The following is a 26,415-nucleotide window of genomic DNA, read 5'->3' on the forward strand; positions in this document are numbered from 1 at the left end:
CCACACACAGAAAGACACCTTACTTCTCCTAGAGAATTCCTGAATCCCCTTTGGAGAAAAAGCTACCAAGAAATATTCGGGAATACAGCGATGACTATGGTGAAAACGGAAATATTCTCAGACAAATACTGGAAAGAAGATTTCCGTGAAACTGCTTTGTGTTACATATCTTTATTCGTCTTGCATAGTTAAAACTTTACTTATATTACGCAGTTAGAAACTCCGTCATGCACACATCCGCGAAGGGACGTTCGGGAGCACATTCAGGCCTACGGTGAAAGAGGAAATACCTTCAGATAAAACCTGCATAGAAACATTCTGAGAAACTACTTTGTGATGTATGCATTATACTGAGGGAGGTATGCTTCTTTTCTCTCCAGTCAGCGTTTTAACACTGTTCCTGTGAAATCGAAAAAGTGATATTTTAGAAAGCATTGAGAACTATGATGAATAGTGAAATATACCGAAATTAAATCGAGGAGGAAGCATTCCAAGAACCTGCTCTCTGATATGTGCATTCACTTCACAGGGTTAATGCTCACTGTATGTTGCCCAGTTTCGAAACTCTGTCTGTGAAGAATCTGTGAAGGGATATTAAGTGACGCCTGGAGGCTTGTGGTGAGCGAGGAAATGTATTACGTTGAAACCTGCAGGGAAACGTTCTGAGCAACAGCTTTCTGATGTGTGTATTCGTCTCATAGAGTTAAACCATATTTTTGGATTGAGCAGCTTGAAATCACTGCTTTTGTGGAATTTGAGGCAGGACATTTGGAAACGATCTTTAGAATATTCTGAAAAACGAATAACCACAGAGAGAAACCAGAAGGAATATTTATGTGAAACTGCTCTGTGTCACGTGAATACCACTCACACGGTTAAGCTTCTCTTTTCATTGTGCTGTATAATAACACTGTTTTTTTTTTTAGTCTGCATAGGGATATTCAGGAGTGCTTAGAGCCTTACGGTGAGATAGGAAACAACTTCAGATAGTACCTGGAGAGAACCCTTCTGAGGAGCTGCTTTGTGATGTATGCATTCCACTCAGAGAAATATACCCTCCTTCTCCTAGAGGATTCCAGAATCCCTTTTGCAGAAAAATCTACAAAGAGATATTCGTGAGTATAGCAATGACTATGGTGAAAAAAAAATTATCCTCCGATAAAAACTGGAAAGAAGATTTCAGTGAAACTGCTTAGTGTTAGATATATTTATTGGACTCACATAGTTAAAACTGTAATTAAATTACCCATTATGGAAACTCCGTCACGCACAGATCCACGAAGGGACACTCGGGAGCACATTCAGGCCTATGGTGAAAGAGGAGATATCTTCAGATAAAAACTGGATAGAAGCTTTCTGAGAAACTACTTTGTGATGTATCCATTCCACTCAGGGAGTTATACCTCTTTTCTTACAAGGCAGTGTGTGAACACTGTTCCTGTGGAACAGAAAAAGTGATATTTCGGAACGCCTTGAGGACTATGGCGAATAGTGAAATATACTGAAATTAAATTGAGGAAGAAGCGTTCGAGGAATCTGCTCTCTGATATGTGCAGTCACTTCATGGAGTTAATGCTTACGCTATGTTGTCCAGTTTTGAAACTCTGTCTTTGAAGGATCTGTGAAGGGATATTTAGTGACGCCTGGAGGCTTGCGGTGAGTGAGGAAAAGTCTTCCAATGAGAACTGCAGAGAAACTTTCTGAGAAACTGCTTTGTGATGTGTTTACTCATCTCTGAGAGGTAAACCATTCTTTGGATTGAGCAGCTTGAATTCACTGTTTTTGTGGAGTCTGGGGAAGAACACTTGGGAATGATCCTTAAAATATGAGGAAAGAAATATCCACAGGTAAAATCCACAAGGAACTTTCTCTGAAATGGCTCTGTGTCGTCTTAATTATTCTTCCTCAGATAAGCCTCTCTTCTCATTGAGTAGTTTTCTTTTCTTTTCTCTCTTTTTTTTTTTTGAGACTGGAGTCCGGGCTGGAGTGTGCAGTGACTGGAACTCAGCTCACTGCAAGCTCCGCATCCCCGGTTTATGCCATTCCCCTGCCTCAGCCTCCCAAGTAACTGGGACTACAGGTCCCCACAACCATGCCCGGTTAGATTTTTCATATTTTTTTAGTAGAGATGGGGTTTCACCATTTTAGCCAGGATGGTCTCGATCCCCTGACCTCGTGATCCGCCCATCTCGACCTCCCAAAGTGCTGGGATTACAGGCTTGAGCCACCGGGCCCGGCCCCATGAGTAGTTTTCTAGACCTGTGTATGTTTAGCGTGAGATGCGATATTTGGGAGCACTTTGAGGCTAACGGTGAAATAGGAAATATGTTCAGACCAAAGCTGGAGAGAAGCTTTTCAAGGAAGTGCCTTGTGAAGTATGCATTCCACTCAGAGTGTTATACCTCTCTTCCCACACAGCGTCGGGGCAACTGCTTTGGAGAAACAGGTACAATGTGATATTCGGGAGCATGTAGATGCCAATGGTGAAAAGGGAAATAGCCTCAGACAAAAACTGGAAAGAAGTTTCTAGGAAAATACTCAGTGGTATGTGTAAACATCTCACATAGATAAAGCTATCTTTACATTACGCAGCTTGGAAACTGTCATGGGTGGATCCACAAAGTGACCTTCGGGAGCACATTCTGGACTATGGTGAAAAAGGAAATATCTTCAAATAAAAACTAGAGGGACGCATTCTGTGAATCAGCTTTTTGTTATGTTTATACATCTCACATAGATGAAGCTTTCTTTACATTATGCAGCTTGGAAAATCCCTCTTGGATGGATCCACAAAGGAATATTTGGGATCACATTGGGGCCTGTGGTGAAATAGGAAATATTGTCAGATAAAAACTTGAGAGAAGCTTTCTGAGTAACTAATTGGTGATGTGAGCACTCCACTCAGGGAGTTATAACTTTCTTCTCATAAGGCACACTTTGAACATTGTTCCTGTAAATCCAAAAGTGTGATATTGGGAGCACATTGAAGACTAGGACAAAAAGTAAAATGTCGTCCAATAAAAAATAGAAAGAAGCACTCAAAGAAACTGCTCTCTGACATGTCCATTCTTTTCACAGGGTTAAAGCTTCCTCCACATTTCCCAGTTTGTAAGTCTGTTTCTGAGGTTTCTGCAAAGGGATAGTAAGTGGCCACCAGAGGCATATGTCGAGCAAAGGAATGTTTTCCATCAAAAATTGCAGAGAATCTTTCTGTGCAACTCTTTTGTGATGTTTGTATTCATTGCATAGTGTTAAATGATTCTTTAGATTGAGCAGTTTGAAATCACTGTTTCTATGGAATCTGAGAAAGCACATTTGCAAACGCTCTTTAGAATATCCTGAAAAAGAAATAACCTCAGAGATAATCCAGAAGGAAGCTTTCTGTGAAACTACTCCGTGTCTCGTGAATTCTGCTCAGACAGTTAAGATTCTCTTTTCAGAGAAGAGTTTCATAACACTGTTTTTGTTTAATCTGCAAAGGGCTACTCACGAGCGCTTTGAGGCTTATGGTGAGAAAGAAACGTCTTTAGATAGAAAGTGATAGAAAGTGGAGGGAAGCGTTCTGAGGAGCTGCTTTGTGAAATGTGCGTTCCACTCACAGAAATACACCTTTCTTCACCTAGAAGATTGCAGAATCCCTTTTGGAGAAACAGCTACCAAGAGATATTCAGGAGTATAGCGACGACTATGGTGAAAAAGGAAATATCCTCAGACAAAAACTGGAAAGAAGATATCTGTGAAACTGCTTTGTGTTAGATATATTTATTCATCATGCATAGTTAAAACTTTAATTATATTATGCATTTTGGAAACTCCATCACGCACACATCCACGAAGGGACACATGGGAGCACATTCAGGCCTATGGTGAAAGAGGAGATATCTTCAGATAAAAACTGGGTAGAAGTTTTCTGAGAAACTATTTTGTAATGTACGCATTCCACTCAGGGAGTTATACCCCTTTTCTCACAAGACAGCATTTGAACACTGTTCCTGTGAAACCAAAAAAGTGATATTTCAGAACGCATTGAGGACTATGGCAAATAGTCAAATATACTGAAATAAAATGGAGGAAGAAGCGTTTCAATAATCTTCTCTCTGATATGTATATTCACATCACAGAGTTAATGCTTACTCTATGTGGCCCATTTTCGAAACTCTGTCTTTGAAGAATGTGTGAAGGGATATTTAGTGACACCCAGAGGCTTGTGGTGAGCGAGGAAACCTCTTCCGATGAAACCTGTAGAGAAACGTTCTGAGCAACTGCTTTGTGATGCGTGTATTCGTCTCCTAGAGTTAAACGATTCTATGGATTGAGCAGCTTGAAATCACGGTTTTTGTGGACTCTGGGGAAGGACAATTGGGAACGATCCTTAGTATATTAGGAAAGAAATATCCACAGGTAAAATCCAGAAGGAAGCTTTCTGTGAAACTGCTCTGTGTCATCTGAATTGTTCTCGCTGAGGTAAGCCTCTCTTTTCATTGATTAGTTTTCTAACCCTGTGTATGTTTAGCATGTGGTGGGATATTCGAGAGCCCTTTGAGGTTTACGGTGAAAAAGGAAATATGTTCAGAGTGAGACTGGAGAGAAGCTTTCCGAGGAACTGCTTTGTGACGGGTGCATTCCACTCAGTGTTATACTTCTATTCTCATACAGCATCATGGAAACCCTTTTGGAGAAACAGGCCCCAGTGTGTGATGCTCCCCTTCCCAAGCCCAAGTGATCTCATTGTTCAGTTCCCACCTATGGATGAGAACATGTGGTGTTTGGTTTTCTCTTCTTGTGATAGTTTGCTAAGAATGATGGTTTCCAGCTGCATCCATGTCCCTACAAAGGACGCAAATTCATCCTTTTTTATGGCTGCATAGTATTCCATGGTGTATATGTGCCACATTTTCTTAATCCAGTCTGTCACTGATGGACATTTGGGTTGATTCCAAGTCTTTGCTATTGTGAATAGTGCCACAATAAACATATGTGTGCATGTGTCTTTGTAGTAGAATAATTTATAATCCTTTGGGTATATATCCAGTACTGGGATGGCTGGATCATATGGTACATCTAGTTCTAGATCCTTGAGGAATTGCCATACTGTTTTCCATAATGGTTGAACTACTTTACAATCCCACCAACAGTGTAAAAGTGTTCCTATTTCTCCACATCCTCTCCAACACCTGTTGTTTCCTGACTTTTTAATGATTGCCATTCTAACTGGTGTGAGGTGGTATCTCATTGTGGTTTTGATTTGCATTTCTCTGATGGCGAGTGATGATGAGCATTTTTTCATGTGTCTGTTGGCTGTATGAATGTCTTCCTTTGAGATATGTCTGTTCATATCCTTTCCCCACTTTTTGATGGGGTTGTTTGTTTTTTTCTTGTATATTTGTTTGAGTTCTTTGTAGATTCTGGAAATTAGCCCTTTGTCAGATGAGTAGATTGCAAAAATTTTCTCCCATTCTGTAAGTTGCCTGTTCACTCTGATGGTAGTTTCTTTTGCTATGCAGAAGCTCTTTAGTTTAATTAGATCCCGCTTGTCAATTTTGGCTTTTGCTGCCATTGCTTTTGGTGTTTTAGACCTGAAGTCCTTGCCCATGCCTATGTCCTGAATGGTACTACCCAGATTTTCTTCCAGGGTTTTTATGGTAATAGGTCTAACATTTAAGTCTCTAATCCATCTTGAATTAATCTTCGTATAAGGAGTAAGGAAAGGATCCATTTTCAGCTTTCTACTTATGGCTAGCCAATATTCCCAGCACCATTTATTAAATAGAGAATCCTTTCCCCATTTCTTGATTCTCTCAGGTTTGTCAAAGATCAGATTGCTTTAGATGTGTGGTATTATTTCTGAGGACTCCCAAAACAGAGATGTAGACCAATGGAACATTGAGCAGTTTTCTAGCCCTCTGTATGTTTAGAGTGTGATGGGATATTCGGGAGCACTTTGAGGCTTAAGGTGAAAAAGGAAATATGTTCAGACTGAAATTGGAGAGAAACTTGCCGAGGAACTGCTTTGTGACGTGTGCATTCCAGTCACAGTGTTATACCGCTCTACTCATATAGCGTCGGGGAAACCCTTTTGGAGAAACAGCTACCAAGGGATATTCGGGAGCATGTTCATGTCGATGGTGAAAAGGGAAATAGCCTCAGAGAAAAACTGGAAAGAAGCTTTCTAGAAAACTACTCTGTGAAATGTGTAATCATCTCACGTAGATAAAGCTTTCTTTACATTATGCAGCTTGGAAACTGTCATGGACAGATCCACGAAGGGATCTTCGGGAGCACATTCCGGACTATGGTCAGAAAGGAAATATCTTCAGATAAAAACTGGAAAGAACCTTTCTGTGAACCTGCTTTTTGCTATGTTTATTCATCTCACAGAGATGACGCATTCTTTTCATTGTGCAGCTTGGAAACTCCCTCTTGGATGAATCTGCGAACGGATATTTGGGATCACATTCGGGCCTATGGTGAAATAACAAATATAGTCAGATAAAAACTGGAGAGGAGAGTGATATTCGGAGCATATTGCAGAATATGGCAGAAAATGAAATGTCGTCCAATAAAAAACAGAAAGAAGCACTCGAAGACACTGCTCTCTGACATGTCCCCTCTTTTCACTGGGTTCATATTTACTCTATGTTTTCCCAGTTTGAAAGGTGGTCTTTGAGGGTTCTGTGAAGGGATATTATTGGCACCGCAGGTCTGTGTCAAGAAAGGAAATGTCCTGCATTGAAAATTGGAGAGAAGCTCCAATTGTCATTGGTAACAGGGGGACTAAGTGAGGCAAGGAAAAATCTTTCATCGAAAATTGGAGAGAAGCTTTCTGGGCAACACTTTTGTGATGTTTGCATTAATCTCAGAGAGTTAAATCATTGGATTGAACAGTTTGAAATCACTGCTTGTGTGGAATCTGAAAAAGAACATTTGGAACCGTTCTTTAGAATACCCTGAAAAAGAAATATTCTCAAAGAGAATCCAGAAGGAAGCTTTCTGTTAAAATACTCTGTGTCACCTATATTCCATTCACAGAGATAAGCTTCTCTTCACATTGATCAGTATCATAACACTCTTTTTCCTTAGTCTGTGAAGGGGTATTCTGGAGCGTTTCGAGGCTTACATTGAGGAAGGAAACATCTTTAGACAGAACCTGGAGAGCAGCGTTCTGTGGAGCTGTCTTGTGACATGTGCATTCCCCTCACAGAAATTTACTCTTCTTATCATAGAGGATTCCGGAATTCCATTTGGAGAAAAAGTTACCAGGAGACATTTGGGAGTATAGGGATGGATGTGGTGAAAAAGGAAATATCCTCAGACAAAAACTGGAAAGAATATTTCTGTGAAACTGCTTTCTGTTACATATACTGATACATCTTGCAGAGTTAAAACTTTTCTTATATTACACAGTTTGGAAACTCTGTCATGAACGGATCCACGAAGGGACATTCGGGAACACAATCAGGCCTATGGTGAAAAAGGAGATATCTTCAGATAAAAACTGGAGAGAAGCTTTCTGAGAAACTCCTTTTGGCGTATGCATTCCACTCAGGGACTTATACCTCTTTTCTCACAAGGCAGTGTTAGAACACTTTCCCTGTGAAACCGAAAAAGTGATATTTTGGGTCACATTGAGTACTATGGCGAGTAGTGAAATATACTGAAATAAGATCGAGGAGGAAGAGTTCCAAGAATTTGTTCTCCGATATGTGCATTCACTTCACAAAGTTAATGCTTACTCTATTTTGCCCAGTTAGGAAACTCTGTCTTTGAAGAATCTGGAATGGATATTTAGTGACACCCAGAGGCTTGTGGTGAATAAAGAAACGTCTTCTGATGAATCCTGCAGAGAAACTTTCTGAGCAACTGCTCTGTGATGTATCTATTCGTCTCCTAGAGTTAAACCATTCTTTGGATGGAGCAGCTTGAAATCACTGTTTTTGTGGAATCTGAGGAAGGATATTTGGGAACGATACTTAGAACATGGAGAAAGAAATATCCTCAGGTAAAATCCAGAAGGAAGCTTTCTGTGAAAGTGCTCTGTGTCGTCTTAATTCCTCTCACTCAGATAAGCCTCTCTTTTCATAGAGGAGTTTTCTAGCCCTGTGTATGTTTAGCAGTTGATGGGATATTCAGGGGCACTTTGAGGCTAACCGTGAAAAAGGAAATATGTTCAGACCGAAACTAGAGAGAAGCTTTCAGAGGAACTGCTTTGTGACGTGTGCATTCAGTCATAGTGTTATACTTCTCATACAATGTCGGGGAAACCCTTTTGGATAAACAGGTACTAACTGATATTCGGGAGCATGTTGATGCCGATGGTGCGAAAGGGAAATAGCCTCAGACAAAAACTGGGAAGAAGCTTTCTAGGAAACAACTCTGTGATATGTGTAATCATCTCACATATATAAAACTTTCCTTACATTACGCAGCTTGGAAACTATCATGGGTGGATCCACGAAGGGACCTTCGGGAGCACATTCATGACTAGGGTGAAATAGGAAATATCTTCAGATAAAAACTGGAAAGAAGCTTAATGTGGACCTGCTTTTTGCTCTGTGTATTCATCTAACATGGATGAAGCGTTCTTTACATTATGCAGCTTGGAATCTCCCTCATGGATGGATCCGCGAATGGATGTTTTGGGTCACATTCGGGCCTATGCTGAAAGAGGAAATGCAGTCAGATAAAACTGGAGAGGAGCTTTCTGAGAAACTGCTTAGTGATGTGTGCATTCCACTCAGGGTGTTATAACTTTCTTCTCATAAGGCACAGTTTGAACACTGTTCCTATAAAGCCAAAACAGTGATATTGGGAGCATATTGAAAACTATGGCAAAAAGTGGAATGTTGTCCAATAAAAAAACAGAAAGAAGCACTCGAAGAAACTGCTCTTTCACATGTCCATTCTTTTCACAGTGTTAAAACTTACTCTACATTTCCCAGTTTGAAAGTCGGGCTTGAGGGTTGAGCGAACGGATAGTAAGTGGCGACCGGAGGTCTGTGTGGGCAAGGAAATGTCTTCCATCGAAAATTGGAGAGAACCTTTCTGCGCAACTTTTTTGTGATGTTTGTATTCATCCCATAGCGTTAAATCATTCTTTGGATTGAGCACTTTGAAATCTCTGTTTCTGTCTAATCTGAGAAATGACATTTGGAAACGCTCTTTAGAATATCCTGAAAAAGAAATAACCTCAGAGAGAAACCAGAAGGAAACTTTCTGTGAAACTGCTCTGTGTCACGTGAATTCCACTGAAACATTTAAGCTTCTCTTTTCATTGAGCTGTATCACAACACTGTTTTATTTATTTTGTGAAGGGACATTTTGGAGGGCTATGAGGCTAACGGTGAGAAAGAAACGTCTATCGATAGAGACTGGATAGAAGCATTCTGAGGAGCTGATTTGTGACGTGTGAATTCCACTGATAGAAATATACCTTTCTTCACCTAGAGGATTCCAGAATCCCTTTTGGAGAAAAGGCTACCAAGAGATATTCAGCAGTATAGCAACGACTATAGTGAAAAATGAAATATCCTCAGATGAAAACTGGAAAGATTTCTGTGAAACCGCTTTGTGTTAGATATATTTATTCATCTCACATAGTTAAAATTTTAATTATATTACACAGTTTGGAAACTCCGTCATGCACAGATCTGCGAAGGGACAATCGGGAGCACATTCAGGCCTATGGTGAAAGAGGTGATATCTTCAGATAAAAAGTGGATAGAAGGTTTCTGGGAAAGTACTTTGTGATGTATGCATTCCAGTCAGGGAGTTATACCTCTTTTCTCACAAGACAGCATCTGAACCCGTTTCCTGTGAAACTGAAAAAGTGATATTTCAGAACGAATTGATGGCTATGGCGAATAGTGAAACATGCTGAAATAAAATCGAAGAAGCATTCCAAGAATCTGCTCTCTGATATGTGCAATCATTGCACAGAGTTAATTTTTACTCTGTGTTGTCCAGGTTCAAAAATCTGTTTTCAAAGAATCTGTGAAGGGATACTTATTGAGGCCTGGAGGCTTGTGGTTAGCAAGAAAGCGTCTTCCGATGAAACTAGCAGGGAAACGTTCTGAGCAACTGCTTTGCGATGTGTGTATTCATCTCCTAGAGTTTAACCATTCTTTGGATTGAACAGCTTGAAATCACTGTTTTGTGGAATCTGAGAAAGGACATTTGGGAACGATCCTTAGAATATGGAGAAAGAAATATCCTCAGGAAAAATCCGGTAGGAAGCGTTCTGTGAAACTGCTCTTTGTCATCTTAATTCCTCTCACTTAGTTAAGATTCCCTTTTCATTGAGCAGTTTTCTAGCCCTGTGTATATTTAGCTTGTGATGGGATATTCGGGAGCACTTTGAGGCTTATGGTGAAAAAGGAAATATGATCAGACCGAAACTGGGGAGAAGCTTTCCGAGGATCTGCTTTGTGACGTGTGCTTTCCAGTCACAGTGTTATACCTATTTTCTCATAACGCATCAGGGAAATCCTTTTGGAGAAACAGGTACCAAGTGATATTCGGAAGCATGTTGATGCCGATGGTGAAAAGCAAAATAGCCTCAGACAAAGACTTGAAAGAAGTTTTCTAGGAAAATACTCTGGAATATGTGTAATCATCTCACATAGAGAAATCTTCCTTTACATTATGCAGCTTAGAAACTATCTTGGACGGATCCACAGAGGGACCTTTGGGAACACGCTCTGGACTATGGTGAAAAAGGAAATATCTTCAGATAAAAACTGGAAAGAAGATTTCTGTGAATCTGCTTTTTGCTATGTTTATTCACCTCACATAGATGAAGCTTTCATTACATTATGCAGCTTGGAAACTCCCTCGTGGATGAATTCACGAAGGGATATTTGGGATCACATTGAGGCCTATGTTTTAATAGAAAATGTAGTCAGATAAAAACTGGAGAGAAGCTTTCTGAGAAACTGCTTTGTGACGAGTGCATTCCATTCACACTGTTATACCTCTCGTCTCATACTGCGTCGGGGAAATCGTTTTGGAACAACAGGTACCAAGTGATATTCGGGAGCATGTTGATGCCGATGGTGAAAAGGGAAGTAGCCTCAGACAAAAACTGGAAAGAAGCATTCTAGGAAACTACTCAGTGATATGTTTAATCATTTCACATAGGTAAACATTTCTTTATATTACACAGCTTGGAAACTTTCATGGACGAATCCACGAAAGGACCTTCGGGAGCACATTCAGGAATATGGTGAAAAAGGAAATATCTTCAGATAAAAAGTGAAAAGAAGCTTTCAGTGAATCTGCTTTTTGCTATGTTTATTCATCTCACAGAGATGAAGCTTTCTTTACATTATGCAGCTTGGAAACTCCAGCGTGGATGGATCCACGAAGGTATATTTGGGATCACATTCAGGCCTATGGTGAAATAGGAAATATCATCAGATAAAAACTGGAGAGAAGCTTTCTGAGAAACTGTTTGGTTTTGTGCGCATTCTACTCAGGGAGTTATAACTTTCTTCTCATAAGGCACACTTTCAATACTGTTCCTGTAAAACCAAAAGACTGATATTCCGAGCACATTGAAGACTATGCCAGAAAGTGAAATATCGTCCCATAAAATACAGAAAGAAGCACTCGAAGAAACTGCTCTCTCACATGTCCATTCTTTTCACTGGGTTAAAGCTTACTCTACATTTCCCAGTTTGAAAGTCGGTCTTTGAGGGTTCTGCAAAGGGAATGTAACTGGTAACCAAAGGACTTAGTGAGGTAAGGAAAAATCTTCCATTGAAAATGGGAAAGAAGCTTTCTGGGCAACTCTTTTTTGATGTTTGTATTCATCTCATAGAGTTAAATCATTCTTTTGATTGAGCAATTTGAAATAACTGCTTCTGTGGAATCTGAGAAAGAACATTTCGAAAAGCTCTTTAGAATACCTTGAAAATGAAATAAGCTCAGAAAGAAAGCAGAAGGAAGAGTTCAGTGAAACTACTCTGTGTCACGCAAATTTCACTCACACAGTTAAGCTTCTATTTTCATTGAGCTGTATCATAAAACTGTGTTTGTTTAGTCTGCGAAGGGATACTCTGGAGGGCATTGAGGCTTACGGTGAGAAAAGAAAAGTCTTCAGAGAGAAACTGGAGAGAATCTTTCTGAGGAGCTGCTTTGTGACATGTGCATTCCACTCACAGAAATATACATTTCTTCTCCTAGATGATTCCGGAATCCCTTTTATAGAAAAACCTAAGAAGAGATATTCGGGAGTATAGGGAATGCTTTGGTGAAAAAGGAAATATCCTCAGTCAAAAACTGGAAGGAAGATTTCTGTGAAACTGCTTTGTGTTAGACATATTTATTCATCTCGTATAGTTAAAACTTCAATTTTATTACGCAGTTTGGAAACTCTGCCATGCACACGTCCCCGAAGGGACGTTTGGGAGCATATTCAGGCCTATGGTGAAAGAGGAGATATCTTCAGATAAAAACTGGATAGAAGCTTTCTGAGAAACTACTTTGTGATGTATGCATTTCATTCAGAAAGTTATACCTCTTTTCTCACAAGGTAGTGTTTGAATATTGTTCTTGTGAAAACAAAATGTCATATTTCAGAACACATTGAGGACTATGGCGAATAGTGAAATATACTGAAATAAAATCAAGGAAGAAACGTTCCAAGAATCTGCTCTCTGATATGTGCATTCACTCCACAGAGTTAATGCTTACTCTATGTTGCCCAGTTTCAAGATCGTGCCGAATGTGAAAAGGAAAATAGCCTCAGAGAAAAACTGGAAAGAAGCTTTCAAGAAAACTACTCTGTGATATGTGTAATCATCTCACATAGATAAAGCTTTCTTTACATTACGCAGCTTGGAAACTGTCATGGATGGATCCACGAAGGGTTTTCAGGAGCACATTCCGGACTATGCTGAAAAAGGAAATATCTTCAGAAAAAAATTGGAAAGACGTTTCTGGAATCTGATTTTTGCTACGTTTATTCACCTCTAATACATGAAGCTTTCTTTACATTATGCAGCTTGGAAACTCCCTCGTGGATGGATCCGTAAATGGATATTTGGGATCACTTTCGGGCCAATGGTGAAATAGCAAATATAGTCAGATAAAAACTGGAGAGAAGCTTTCTGAAAAACTACTTGTTGATGTATGCATTCCACTCAGGGAGTTATAACATTCTTCTCCTAAGGCAGAGTTTGAACACTGTTCCTGTAAAACCAAAAGAGTGATATTCGGAGCACATTGAAGACTATGGCAAAAAGTGAAATGTCGTCCCATAAAAAACAGAAAGAAGCACTCGAAGAAACTGCTCTCTGACATGTCCATTCTTTTCACATGGATAAAGCATATTCTAGGTTTCCCATTTTGAATGTCAGTCTTTCAGGTTTCTGCAAAGAGATATTAAGTGGCGACTGGAAGCCTGTGTGAGGCAAGGAAATGTCTTCCATCGAAAATCGGAGAGAAGCTTTCTGCACAACTCTTTTGTGATATTTGCATTCATCCCGTAGAGTGAAAATATTCTTTAATTTGAGCAGTTTGAAATCACTGTTTCTGTGGAATCTGAGAAAGGACATTTGGAAATGCCCTTTAGAATATCCTGAAAGAGAAATAACCTCAGAGAGAAACCAAAAGGAAGTTTTTGTGAAACTGCTCTGTGTCACGTGAGTTCCGCACAAACAGTTAAGTTTCTCTATTCATTGAGCTGTATCATAGCACAGTTTTTGTGTAGTCTGCGAAGGGATATTTTGGAGGGCTTTGAAGCTTATGGTGAGAAAGGAAACGTCTTCAGGTAGAAAATTTAGAGAAGCTTTCTGAGGAGCTGCTTTGTGACGTATGCATTCCACTCACAGAAATATACCTTTCTTCTCCTATAGGATTCCAGAAATCTTTTGGAGAAAAAGCTACAAAACAGACATTTGGGAGCATAGGGAAGGCTATGGTGTAAAAGGAAATATCTCAGACAAAAACTGGAAAGAAGATTTCTGTGAAACTGCTTTGTTTAGATATATTTATTCATGTCGCATAGTTAAAACTTTAATTATATTACCCAGTTTGCAAATTCCGTCATGCACAGTTCCACGAAGGGATGTTCCGGAACACATTCAGGCCTATGGTGAAAGAGGAGATATCTTCAGATACAAACTGGATATAAGTTTCTGAGCAACTACTTTGTGATATATGTATTCCACTCAGGAGTTATACCTGTTTTCTCACAAGGCAGTGTTTGAACACTGCTCCTTGGAAACCGAAAAAGTGATATTTCGGAGTGCATTGAGATCTATGGCAAATAGTGAAATATACTGAAATAAAATCATGGAAGAAGAGTTCCAACATTCTGCTCTCTGATATGTGCATTAATTGCACTTAGTTAATGTTTACTCCATGTTGCCCAGTTTCAAAATTCTGTCTTTGAAGAATCTGTGAAGGGATAGTTATTGACGCATGGAGGCTTCTGTTTAGCAAGAAATCATCTTCCGATGCAACTAGCAGAGGAAAGTTCTGAGCAACTGCTTTGTGATGTGTGTATTCGTCTCATAGAGTTAAACCATTCTTTTGACTGCATAGTTGAAATCACTGTTTTTGTGAAATCAGGAAGGACATTTGGGAATGATCCTTAGATTATGGAGAAAGAAATATCCTCAGGAAAAATCCAGTAGGAAGCTTTCTGTGAAACTGTTCTGTGTTGTCTTAATTCCTCTTGCTCAGTTAAGCCTCCCTTTTTATTGAGCAGTTTTCTAGCCCTGTGTATGTTTAGCGTGTGATGGGATATTCGGAAGCACTTTGAGGCTTACGGTGAAAAAGGAAATATGATCAGACCAAAACTGGAGAGAAGCTTTCCGAGGAACTGCTTTGTGACGTGTGCATTCCACTCACAGTGTTTTACTTCTCTTCTCATACAGCATTGGGAAAACCCTTTTGCAGAAACAGGTACCAAGTGATATTCGGGAGCATGTTGATGCCGATGGTGAAAAGTGAAATAGCCTCAGACAAAAACTGGAAAGAAGCTCTCTAGGAAACTACTCTGTGGTATGTGTAATCATCTCAGATAGATAAATCCTTCTTTACATTACACAGCTTGGAAACTGTCATGGACGGATCCACGAAGGGACCTTTGGGAACACATTCTGAACTATGGTGAAAAAGGAAATATCTTCAGATCAAAACTGGAAATAAGCTTTTTGTGAATCTGCTTTTGTTATGTTTATTTATCTCAGAGAGGTGAAGCTTACTTTATATTACACAGCTTGGAAATTCCCTCATGGATGGATTCGCAAAGGGATATTTGAGATCACATTGAGGTGTATGGTGAAAGAGCAATTAGAGTCAGATAAAAACTGGAGAGAAGTTTTCTGAGAAACTGCTTTTTGACTTGTGCATTCCACTCACAGTGTTATCCCTCTCGTCTCATACAGCGTCGGGGAAATCGTTATGGAGCAACAGGTATCAAACGATATTCGGGAGCATGTTGACGCCAATGATGAAAAGAGAAATAGCATCAGACAAAAACTAGAAAGAAACTTTCTAGGAAACTACTCAATGATATGTGTTATCATCACAGATACATAAAGCTTTCTTTATATTATGCAGTTTGGAAACTGTCATGGACGGATCCACGAAGGGACGTTCAGGAGCACATACAGGACTATGGTGAAGAAGGAAATAACTTCAGATAAAAAGTGGAAAGAAGTTTTCTGTGAATCTGCTTTTTCCTGTGTTTATTCATCTCACAGAAATGAAGCTTTCTTTACGTTACGCAGCTTGGAGACTCCCTCGTGGATGGATCCGTGAAGGGATACTTGGGATCACATTCAGGCCTATGGTGAAATAGCAAATATAGTCAGATAAAAACTGGAGAGAAGCTTTCTGAGAAACTACTTGGTGTCGTGTGTATTCTACTCAGGGAATTATAACTTTCTTCTCATAATGCACAGTTTGAACTCTGTTCCTGTAAAATGAAAAGACTGATATTCGGAGCACATTGAAGACTATGGCAAAAAGTGAAATGTCGTCCAATAAAAAAACAGAAAGAAGCACTCGAAGAAACTGCTCTCTGACATGTCCATTCTTTTCACTGGGTTAAAGCTTACTCTACATTTCCGAGTTTGAAAGTCGGTCTTTGAGGCTTCTGCAAAGGGATTGTCATTGGTAACTGGAGGACTGAGTGAGGCAATGTAATATCTTAAATCGAAAACTGGAGAGAAGCTTTCTGGGCAACTCTTTTGAGATGTTTGCATTCATCTCAGAGAGTTAAATAATTCTTTGGATTGAGCAGGTTGAAATCAGTGCTTCTGTGGAATCTGAGAAAGAACATTTGTAAATTTCTTTAGAATACACTGAGAAAGAAATAATCTCAAAAAGAATCCAGAAAGAAGCTTTCTGTGAAACTACTCTGTGTCACGTGAATTCCACTCATGCAGTTAAGATTCTCTTTTCATTTATCAGTGTCATAACACTGTTTTTGTTTGGTCTGCAAAGGGATAGTCTGGAGGGCTTTAAGGCTTATGTCAAGAAAAGAAACGTCTTCAGATAGAAACTGGAGAGGAACTTTCTGAGCAGCTGCTTTGTGACATGTGCATTCCACACACAGAAATATACCTTTCTTCTTCTAGAGGATTCGGAATCTCTTTTGGAGAAAAAGCTACCAAGAGATATTCGGGAGTATAGCAATGACTATGGTGAAAAAGGAAATATCCTCAGAGAAATACTGGAAAGTAGATTTCTATGAAAATGCTTTGTGTTAGACATATTTATTCGTCTTGCATAGTTAAAACTTTAACTATAATACGCAGTTTGGAAACTCCATCATGCACAGATCCGCGAAAGGACATTTGGGTGCATATTCAGGCCTATGGAGAAAGAGGAGATATCTTCCGATAAAAACTGGATAGAAGCTTTCTGAGAAACTACTTTGTGATGTATGCATTCCACTCAGGGAGTTATTACTCTTTTCTCACAAGGCAGTGTTTGAACACCATTCCTGTGAAACCGAAAAAGTGATATTTTGGTTCACATTGAAGACTATGGCAAAAAGTGAAATATGCTGAAATAAAATAGAGGAAGACGCATTCCAAGAATCTGCTCTATGATATGTTCATTCAGTTCGCAGTGTTAATGTTTACTCTATGTTGCCCAGTTTCAAAATTCTGTCTTTGAAGAATCTGTGAAAGGATATTTAGTGACGCCCAGAGGCTTGTGGTGAGCGAGGTAACGTCTTCCGATGAACTTGCAGAGAAACTTTCTGAGTAACAGCTTTGGGATGTGTGTATTTGTCTCAAAGAGATAAACAATTCTTTGGATTGAGCATATTGAAGTCATTCTTTTTGTGGCATCAGATGAAGGACATTTGGGTACGATCCTTAGAATATGGAGAAAGAAATATGCTCCAGAAAAATCCAGTAGGAAGCTTTCTGTGAAACTGCCCCGTGTCGTCTTCATTCCCCTCGCTCAGTTAAGCCTCTTTTCATAGAGCAGTTTTCTAACCCTGCGTATGTTTAGCGTGTGATGGGATATTTGGGAGCACTTTGAGGCTAACTGTGGAAAAGGAAATATGTTCAGACCGAAGCTGGAGAGAAGCTTTCCGAGGAACTGCTTTGTGACATGTGCATTCCAGTCACCGTGTTGTACCTCTCTTCTCATACAGCGTTGGGAATACCCTTTTGGAGAAACAGATACCAAGTGATATTCGGGAGCATGTGGATGCCGATTGTGAAAAAAGGAAATAGCCTCAGACAAAACCTGAAAAAACGCTTAGTAGGAAACGACTCTCTGATATGTGTAATCATCTCACATAGTAAAGCTTTCTTTACATTACTCACCTTAGAAAATGTCATTGACAGATACAAGAACGAACATTTGAGAGCACATTCAGGACTATGGTGAAAAAGGAAATATCTTCAGATAAAAACTGGAAAGAAGCTTTCTGTGAATCTACTTTTTGCAATATTTATTCATCTCACAGAGATGAAGCTTTCTTTACATTACACAGCTTGGAAACTCCCTCATGGAGGGATCTGTGAAAGGATATTTGTGATCACATTCGGGCCTATGGTGAAATAGGAAATATAGTGAGATAAAAACTGGAGAGAAGCTTTCTGAGAAACTGCTTCAGGATGTGAGCATTCCACTCAAGGAGTTGTAACTTTCTTCTCATAATGCACAGTTTGAACACTGTTCCTGTAAAACTAAAAGAGTGGTATTCGGAGCACATTGAAGACTATGGCAAAAAGTGAAATGTTCAATAAAAAAGAGAAAGAAGCACTCGAAGATACTACTCTCTGACATGCATATACTTTTCATAGGGTTAAAGTTTACTCCACATTTCCCAGTTTAAAAGTCAGTCTTTGAGGGTTCTGCGAAGAGATACTAAGTGGCAACTGAAGGCCTGTGTTGAGCAAGGAAATTTCTTCCATCGAAAATTGGAGAGAAGCTTTCTGTGCAACCATTTTGTGATGTTTGTGTTCATCTCATAGAGTTAAATCATTCTTTGGAAAGAGGAGTTTGAAATCACTGTTTCTGTGTAATTTGAGAAAGGACATTTGGAAATGCTCTTTAGAATATCCTGAGAGAGAAATACCTCAGAGAGAAACAAGAAGGAAGCTTTCTGTGAAACTGCTCTGTGTCATGTGAATTCCACTCACACATTTAAACTATACTTTTCATTGAACAGTATTATAACACTGTTTTTGTTTAGTTGTGAAGGGATTTTCAGGAGTGCTTTGAGGCTTACGGTGAGAAAGGAAACGTCTTCAGATAGAAACTGGAGAGAAACTTTCTAAGGAGCTGCTTTGTGACGTGTGCATTCCACCATCAGAAATATACCTTTCCTCTCATAGAGGATTCCAGAATCTCTTTTGGAGAAAAAGCCACCAAAAGACATTCGGGAGTATAGGGAGGTATATGGTGAAAAAGGAAATATCCTCAGACAAAAACTGAAAGAAGATTTCTGTGAAACTGCTTTGTTTTAGATATATTTATTCATCTTGTATAGTTAAAACTTTTCTTTTATTACGCAGTTTGGAAACTCTGTAATGTATGGATTCACGAAGGGACATTAGGGAGCACATTGAGGTCAATGGTAAAAGAGGAGAAACCTTCAGATAAAACTGGATGGAAGCTTTCTGAGAAACTACTTTCTGATGTATGCATTCCACTCTAGGAGATATACCTCTTTTCTCACAAGGCGGCGTTTGAACACCGTTCCTGTGAAACCGAAAAAGTGATATTTCAGAACGCATTTAGGACTATGGCGAATAGTAAAATATACTGAAGTAAAATCGAGGAAGAAGCGTTGCAAGAATCTGCTCTCCGATATGTGCATTCACTTCACAGCGTTAATGCTTACTCTTTGTTGCCCAGTGTCGAAACTCTGTCTTTGAATAATCTGTGAAGGGATATTTAGTGACGCCAGAGGCTTGTGGTGAGCAAGGAAACGGATTCCCATGAATCCTGCAGAGAAACGTTCTGAGCAAGTGCTTTGTGATGTGAGCATTCGTCTCATAGAGGTAAACCATTCTTTGGATTGAGCAGCTTGAAATCAATGTCTTTGTGCAATGTGAGGAAACACATTTGGGAATGATCCTTAGAATGTGGAGAAAGAAATATCCTCAGGTAAAATCAAGAAGGAAGCTTTCTGTGAAACTGCTCTATGTCGTCTTAATTCATCTCCCTCAGAAAAACCTCTCTTTTCATCAAGCAGTTCTCTAGCCCTGTGTATGTTATCATATGATGGGATATTCGGGAGAACTTTGAGGCTAACTGTGAAAAAGGAAATATGTTCAGACCAAAACTGGAGAGAAGCTTTCCGAGGAACTGCTTTGTGACGTGTGCATCCAGTCACTGTGTTTTACCTCGCTTATCATACAGGGCCGGGGAAACACTTTTGGAGAAAGAGCTACCAAGTGATATTCAGGAGCATGTTGATGCCGATGGTGAAAAGGTAAATAGTCTCAGACAAAAACTGGAAAGAATCTTTCGAGAAAACTACTCTGTGATATGTGTAATCATCTCATATACATATAGCTTTCTTTACTTTACGCTGCTTGGAAACTGTCATGGATGGCTTCATGAAGGGACCTTCGGGAGCACATTCTAGACTATGGAGAAAAAGGAAATATCTTCAGGAAAAAAACTGGAAACAAGCTTTATGTGAATCTGCTTTTTCCTATGTTTATTCATCTCACACAGATGAAGCTTTCTTTACATCAAACAGCTTGGAAACTCCCTCGTGGATGGATCCACGAAGGGATATTTGGGATCACATTTGGGCCTATGGTGAAATAGGAAATAGAGTCAGATAAAAACTAGAGAGAAGCTTTCTGAGAAACTGCATGGTGATGTGTGCATTCCACTCACGGAGTTATAACTTTCTTCTCATAAGGCAGTTTGAACACAGTTCCTGTAAAACCCAAAGAGTGATATTTGGAGCTCATTGAAGACTACGGTAAAAAGTGGAATGTCGTCCAATAAAAAACAGAAAGAAACATTCGAAGAAACTGCTCTCTGACATGTCCATTTTTTTCACAGGGTTAAAACTTACTGTACATTTCACAGTTTGAAAGTCGGTTTTGAGAGTTCTGCTAATGGATAGTAATTGGCAACTGGACGCCTGTGTGAGGCAAGGAAATGTCTTCCATCGAGAATCGGAGGGAAGGTTTCTGCGCAGGTATTTTGTGATGTTTGTATTCACATCATAGTGTTAAATCATTCTTTGGATTGAGCAGTTTGAAATCACTGTTTTTGTGGAATGTGAGAAAGGACATTTGGAAACGCTCTTTAGAAAATCCTGAAAAAGAAATAACCTCAGAGAGAAACCAGAAGGAAGTTTCTGTGAAACTGCTCTGTGTCACGTGAATTCTGCTCACACAGTTAAGCTTCCCTTTTCATTTAGCTGTATCATAACATTGTTTTTGTTTAGTCTGGGAAGGGATATTCTGGAGGGCTTTGAGGCTTACAGTGAGAAAGGGAATGCCTTCAGATAGAAACTGGAGAGAATCTTTCTGAGGAGCTGCTTTGTGACGTGTGCATTCCACACACAGAAATATACCTCTCTTCTTCTAGGGGATTCCGGAATCCCTTTTGGAGAAAAAGCTACCAGGGGATATTCGGGATTATAGTGTCGACTATGGTGAAAAGGGAAATATCCTCAGATAAAAACTGGAAAGAAGATTTTTGTGAATCTGCTTTTTGTTATGTTTATTCATCTCACATAGATGAAGCTTTCTTTACATTGTACAGCTTGGAAGCTCCCTCGTGGATGCATCCGCGAAGGGATATTTGGGATCACATTCGGGCCTATGGTGAAATAGGAAATATAGTCAGATAAACACTGGAGAGAAGCTTTCTGAGAAACTGCTTGGTGATGTGTGCATTTCACTCAGGCAGCTATAACTTTCTTCTCATATGGCACAGTTTGAACTCTGTTCCTGTAAAACCAAAAGAGTGATATTCGGAGGACATTGAAGATTATGGCAAAAAGTGAAATGTCGTCCAATAAAAAGCAGAAAGAAGCACTGGAAGAAACTGCTCTCTGATATGTGCATTCTTTTCACAGCGCTAAACCTCACTCTATATTTCTCAGTTTGAAAGGCGGTGTGAGGTTTCTGTTAAGGGATAGTAAGTGGCAGCCGGAGGTCAGTGTGAGGCAAGGACCTGTCTTCCATCGAAAATTGGAGAAAAGCTTTATGCACAACTCTTTTGTGATGCTTGTATTCATCTCATAGAGTTAAATCGTTTTTTGGATTGAGCAGTTTGAAATCACTGTGTAAGTGGAATCTGAGAAAGAACATTTGGAAACGCTCTTTAGAATATCCTGAAAAAGAAATAACCTCAGAGAGAAACCTGAAGAGAGCTTTTGGTGAAACTGCTCTGTGTCACGTGAATGCCACTCACACAGTTCAGCTTCTCTTTTCATTGAGCTGCATCATAACACTGTTTTTGTTTAGTCTGAAAAGGGATACTCTGGAGGGCTTTGAGGCTTATGGTGAGAAAGGAAACGTTTTCAGATAGAAACCTGAGAGAAGCTTTCTGAGGAGCTGCTTTGTGACGTGTGCATTCCACTCACAGAAATATACCTTTCTTCACCTAGAGAATTCCGGAATCCCTTTTGGAGAAAAAGCTACCAAGAGATATTCGGGAGTAGAATGACGACTATGGTAAAAAAGAAATATCCTCAGACAAATACTGGAAAGAAGATTTCTGTGAATCTGCTTTGTTTTAGATATATTTATTCGTCTCTCATAGTTAAAACATTAATTATATTACGCAGTTTGGAAACTCCGTCATGCACAGATCCGTGATGGGACATTCGGGAGCACATTCAGGCCTACTGTGAAAGAGGCGATATCTTCAGATAAACACGAGATACAAGCTTTATGAGAAACTATTTTATAATGTATGCATTCCACTCAGGGAGTTATACTTCTTTTCTTACAAGGCAGTGTTTGAACACTGTTCCTGTGAAACTGAAAACGTGATATTTCGGAACGCATTGAGGACTATGGCGAATAGTGAAATATACTGAAATAAAATCGAGGAAGAAGTGTTCCAAGAATCTGGTCTCTGATAAGTGCATTCACTTCACAGTGTTAATGCTGACTCTATGTTGCCCAGTTTCGAAACTCTCTCATTGAACAATCTATGAAGGGATAATTAGTGATGCCTGGAGGGTTGTGGTGAGCGAGGAAATGCCTTCCGATGAAACCTGCAAAGAAACGTTCTGAGCAACTGCTTTGCGATGTGTTTATATGTCTCATAGAGTTCAAACATTCTTTGGATTTGATATTCGAGAGCACTTTTAGGCTTACGGTGAAAAAAGAAATATGTTCAGACCGAAACTGGAGAGAAGCTTTCTGAGGAACTGCTTTGTGACGTGTGCTTTCCAGTCACAGTGTTATATCTCTCTTCTCATACAGCGGGGAACCTCTTTTGGAGAAACCCTCATAGTGCTTCCCAATGTCCCATCACACGCTAAACATACACAGGGTTATAAAACTACTCAACGTAAGGAGAGGCTTAACTAAGTGAGGGGAATTAAGACCACATAGGGTAGTTTCACAAAAACCTTCATTCTGGATTTTACCAGAGGATATTTCTTTCTCCATGCTCTAAGGATCGTTCCAAATGTTCTTACTCAGATTCCACAAAAACAGTGATTTCAATCTGCACAATCCAAAGATTGGTTTAAACCTACGAGACGAATACACACATCGCAAAGCAGTTGCTCAGAAAGTTACTCTGCAGGTTTCATCGGAAGGTGTTTCCTTGCTCACCACAAGCCTCTGGACGTCACTAAATATCCCTTCACAGATTCTTCAGAGACAGAATTTCGAAACTGAGCAACATAGTGTAAGTATAAATTCTGTGAAGTGACTGCACGTATCAGATAACACATTCTTGGAATGCTTCTTTCTCGATTTCATTGTAGTATATTTCACTATTTGCCATAGTCCTCAGTGTGCTCTGAAATATCACATTTTCGGTTACACAGGAACAGTGTTTAAACACTGCCTTGTGAGAAAAGAGGTATAACTCCCTGAGCAGAATGCATACATCACAAGTAGTTTCTCAGAAAGCTTCTATCCAGTTTTTATCGGAAGATATCTCCTCTTTCAACATTGGCCTGAATGTCTTCCCGAATGTCCCTTCATGGATTCGTGCATGATGGAGTTTCCAAACTGCGTAATATAAGAAAGGTTTGAACTACGCGAGATGAATAGGTATATCTAACATGAAGCAGTTTCACAGAAAACTTCTTTCCAGGTTTGTCTGAGAATATTTCCTTTTTCACCATAGTCTTCCCTATACTCCCGAATGTCTCTTGGTAGCTTTTTCTCCAGAAGGGATTCCGGAATCCTCTAGGAGAGGAAAGGTATATTTCTGTGAGTGGAATGCACACGTCACAAAGCAGCTCCACAGAAAGCTTCTTTCCAGTTTCTATCTGAAGACGTTTCCTTTCTCGCTGTACTCTCAAATTGCTCTTGAATATGTCTTCGCAGTCTAAACAAAAACACTGTTATGATACGGCTCAGTGAAAAGGGAAGCTTAACTGTGTGAGCAGAATTCACGTGACACAGAGCAGTTTCACAGAAAGCTTCCTTCTGGTTTCTCTCTGAGGTTATTTCTTTTTCAGGGTATTCTAAGGAGCGTCTCCAAATGGCCTTTCTCAGATTCCACAGAAACAGTGATTTCAAACTGCTCAATCCAAAGAATGATTTTGCCCTTGGGATGAGTGCAAACATCACAAAATAGTTGCACAGAAAGGTTATCTCCAATTTTCAATGGGAGACATTTCCTTGCTCAATCAGGTCTCCGGTTGACAGATACTATCCCGTCACAGAACCCTGAAAAGCTGACTTTCAAACTGGGAAATATAGAGTAAGTTTTAACCCTGTGAAAAGAATGGGCATGTCAGAGAGCAGATTCTTAGACTGATTTTTTCTGTTGTTTATTGTACGACATTTCACTTTTTGCTATTGTCTTCAATGTGCTCTGAATATCACTCTTTTGGTTTCAAAGGAACAGTGTTCAAACTGTGCCTTATGAGAAGTACATTAAAACCCCCTGAGTGGAAAGCACACATGACCAAGCAGTTTCTCAGAAAGCTTCTCTCCAGTTTTTATCTGACTATATATCCTATTTGACCATAGGCCCGAATGTGATCCCTAATCACATCCACGGGGGAGATTCCAAGCTGCATAATGTTAAGAAAGCTTCTTTTATGTGAGAAGAACAAACAAAGAAAAAAGCAGATTCACAGAAAGCTTCTTTCCAGTTTTTATCTGAAGATACCTCCTTTTTCACCATATTCCTGAGTGTGCTCCCGAAGGTCCCTTCATGGATCTGTGCATGATGGTTTTCAAGCTGTGTAAGGAAACCTTATTTATGTGAAATGATTACACATATCACAGAGTAGTTTCATAGAAAACTTGTTTCCAGGTTTTGTCTGAAGCTATTTCCCTAATCATCATTGGCATAAACATGCTCCCGAATATTACTTGGTACTTGTTTCTCCAAAAGGGTTTCCCTGACGCTGTATGAGAAGAGATGTATAACACTATGAGTGGAATCCACACGTCTCAAAGCATTTCCTCTGAAAGCTTCTGTCCAGTTTCATTCTGGACATATTTCCTTATTCTTCATAAGCCTCAAAGTGCTATCGAATGTCCCATCACACGGTAAACATACACAGGGATATAAAACTACTCAATGAAAGGAGAGGCTTAACTAAGCAAGAGGAATTAAGACGACACAGTGTAGTTTCACAGAAAGCTTCCTTCTGGATTTTACCTGAGGATATTTCTTTCTCCATGTTCTAAGGATCATTCCCAAATGTCTTTCCTCAGATTCCACGAAAACAGTGATTTCAATCTGTTCAATCCAAAGAACGGTTTAAATATAGGAGACGAATACACACATTGCAAAGCAGTTGCTCAGAGAGTTACTCTGCAGGTTTCATCGGAAGATGTTTCCTTGCTCACCACAAGCCTCCGGCCATCACTAAATATCCCTTCACAGATTCTTCAAAGACAGAATTTCGAAACTGGGCAACATAGAGTAAGCATGAATTCTGTGAAGTGAATGCACATATCAGAGAGCAGATTCTTAGAACGCTTTTTTCTCGATTTTATACAGTATATTTCACTATTTGCCATAGTCCACAATGTGGTCGGAAATGTCACTTTTTCGGTTACACTGAAACAATGTTTAAACACTGCCTTGTGAGAAAAGACTTAAAACACCCAGAGCGCAATGCATACATTGCAAGTATTTTTCAGAAAGCTTCTATCCAATTTTTATCTGAAGATATCTCCTCTTTCACTGTAGTCCTGAATGTGTTCCGAAATGTCACCTTGCAGTTTCAAGCATGACGGAGTTTCAAAACTGCTAATATAAGAAAGGTTTGAACTATGCGAGATGAATTGATATATCTAACGTGAAGAAGTTTCACAGAAATCTTCTCTCCAGTTTTGTCTGAGGATATTTCTTTTTTCACCATACCTTCCATGTACTCCCGAATGTCTCTTGGTAGCTTTTTTTTTTTTTTTTTTATTATACTTTAAGTTCTAGGGTACATGTGCACAACGTGCAGGTTACATATGTATACATGTGCCATGTTGGTGTGCTGCATCCATCAACTCGTCAGCACCCATCAATTCATCATTTATATCAGGTATAACTCCCCAATGCAATCCCTCCCCCCTCCCCCCTCCCCATGATAGGCCCCAGTGTGTGATGTTCCCCTTCCCGAGTCCAAGTGAGCTCATTGTTCAGTTCCCACCTATGAGTGAGAACATGCGGTGTTTGGTTTTCTCTTCTTGTGATAGTTTGCTAAGAATGATGGTTTCCAGCTGCATCCATGTCTCTACAAAGGACGCAAACTCATCCTTTTTTATGGCTGCATAGTATTCCATGGTGTATATGTGCCACATTTTCTTA

The sequence above is a fragment of the Piliocolobus tephrosceles genome, chromosome 4 (genome assembly GCF_002776525.5).
Source record: "Piliocolobus tephrosceles isolate RC106 chromosome 4, ASM277652v3, whole genome shotgun sequence".
In the NCBI taxonomy this organism is placed as follows: domain Eukaryota; kingdom Metazoa; phylum Chordata; class Mammalia; order Primates; family Cercopithecidae; genus Piliocolobus; species Piliocolobus tephrosceles.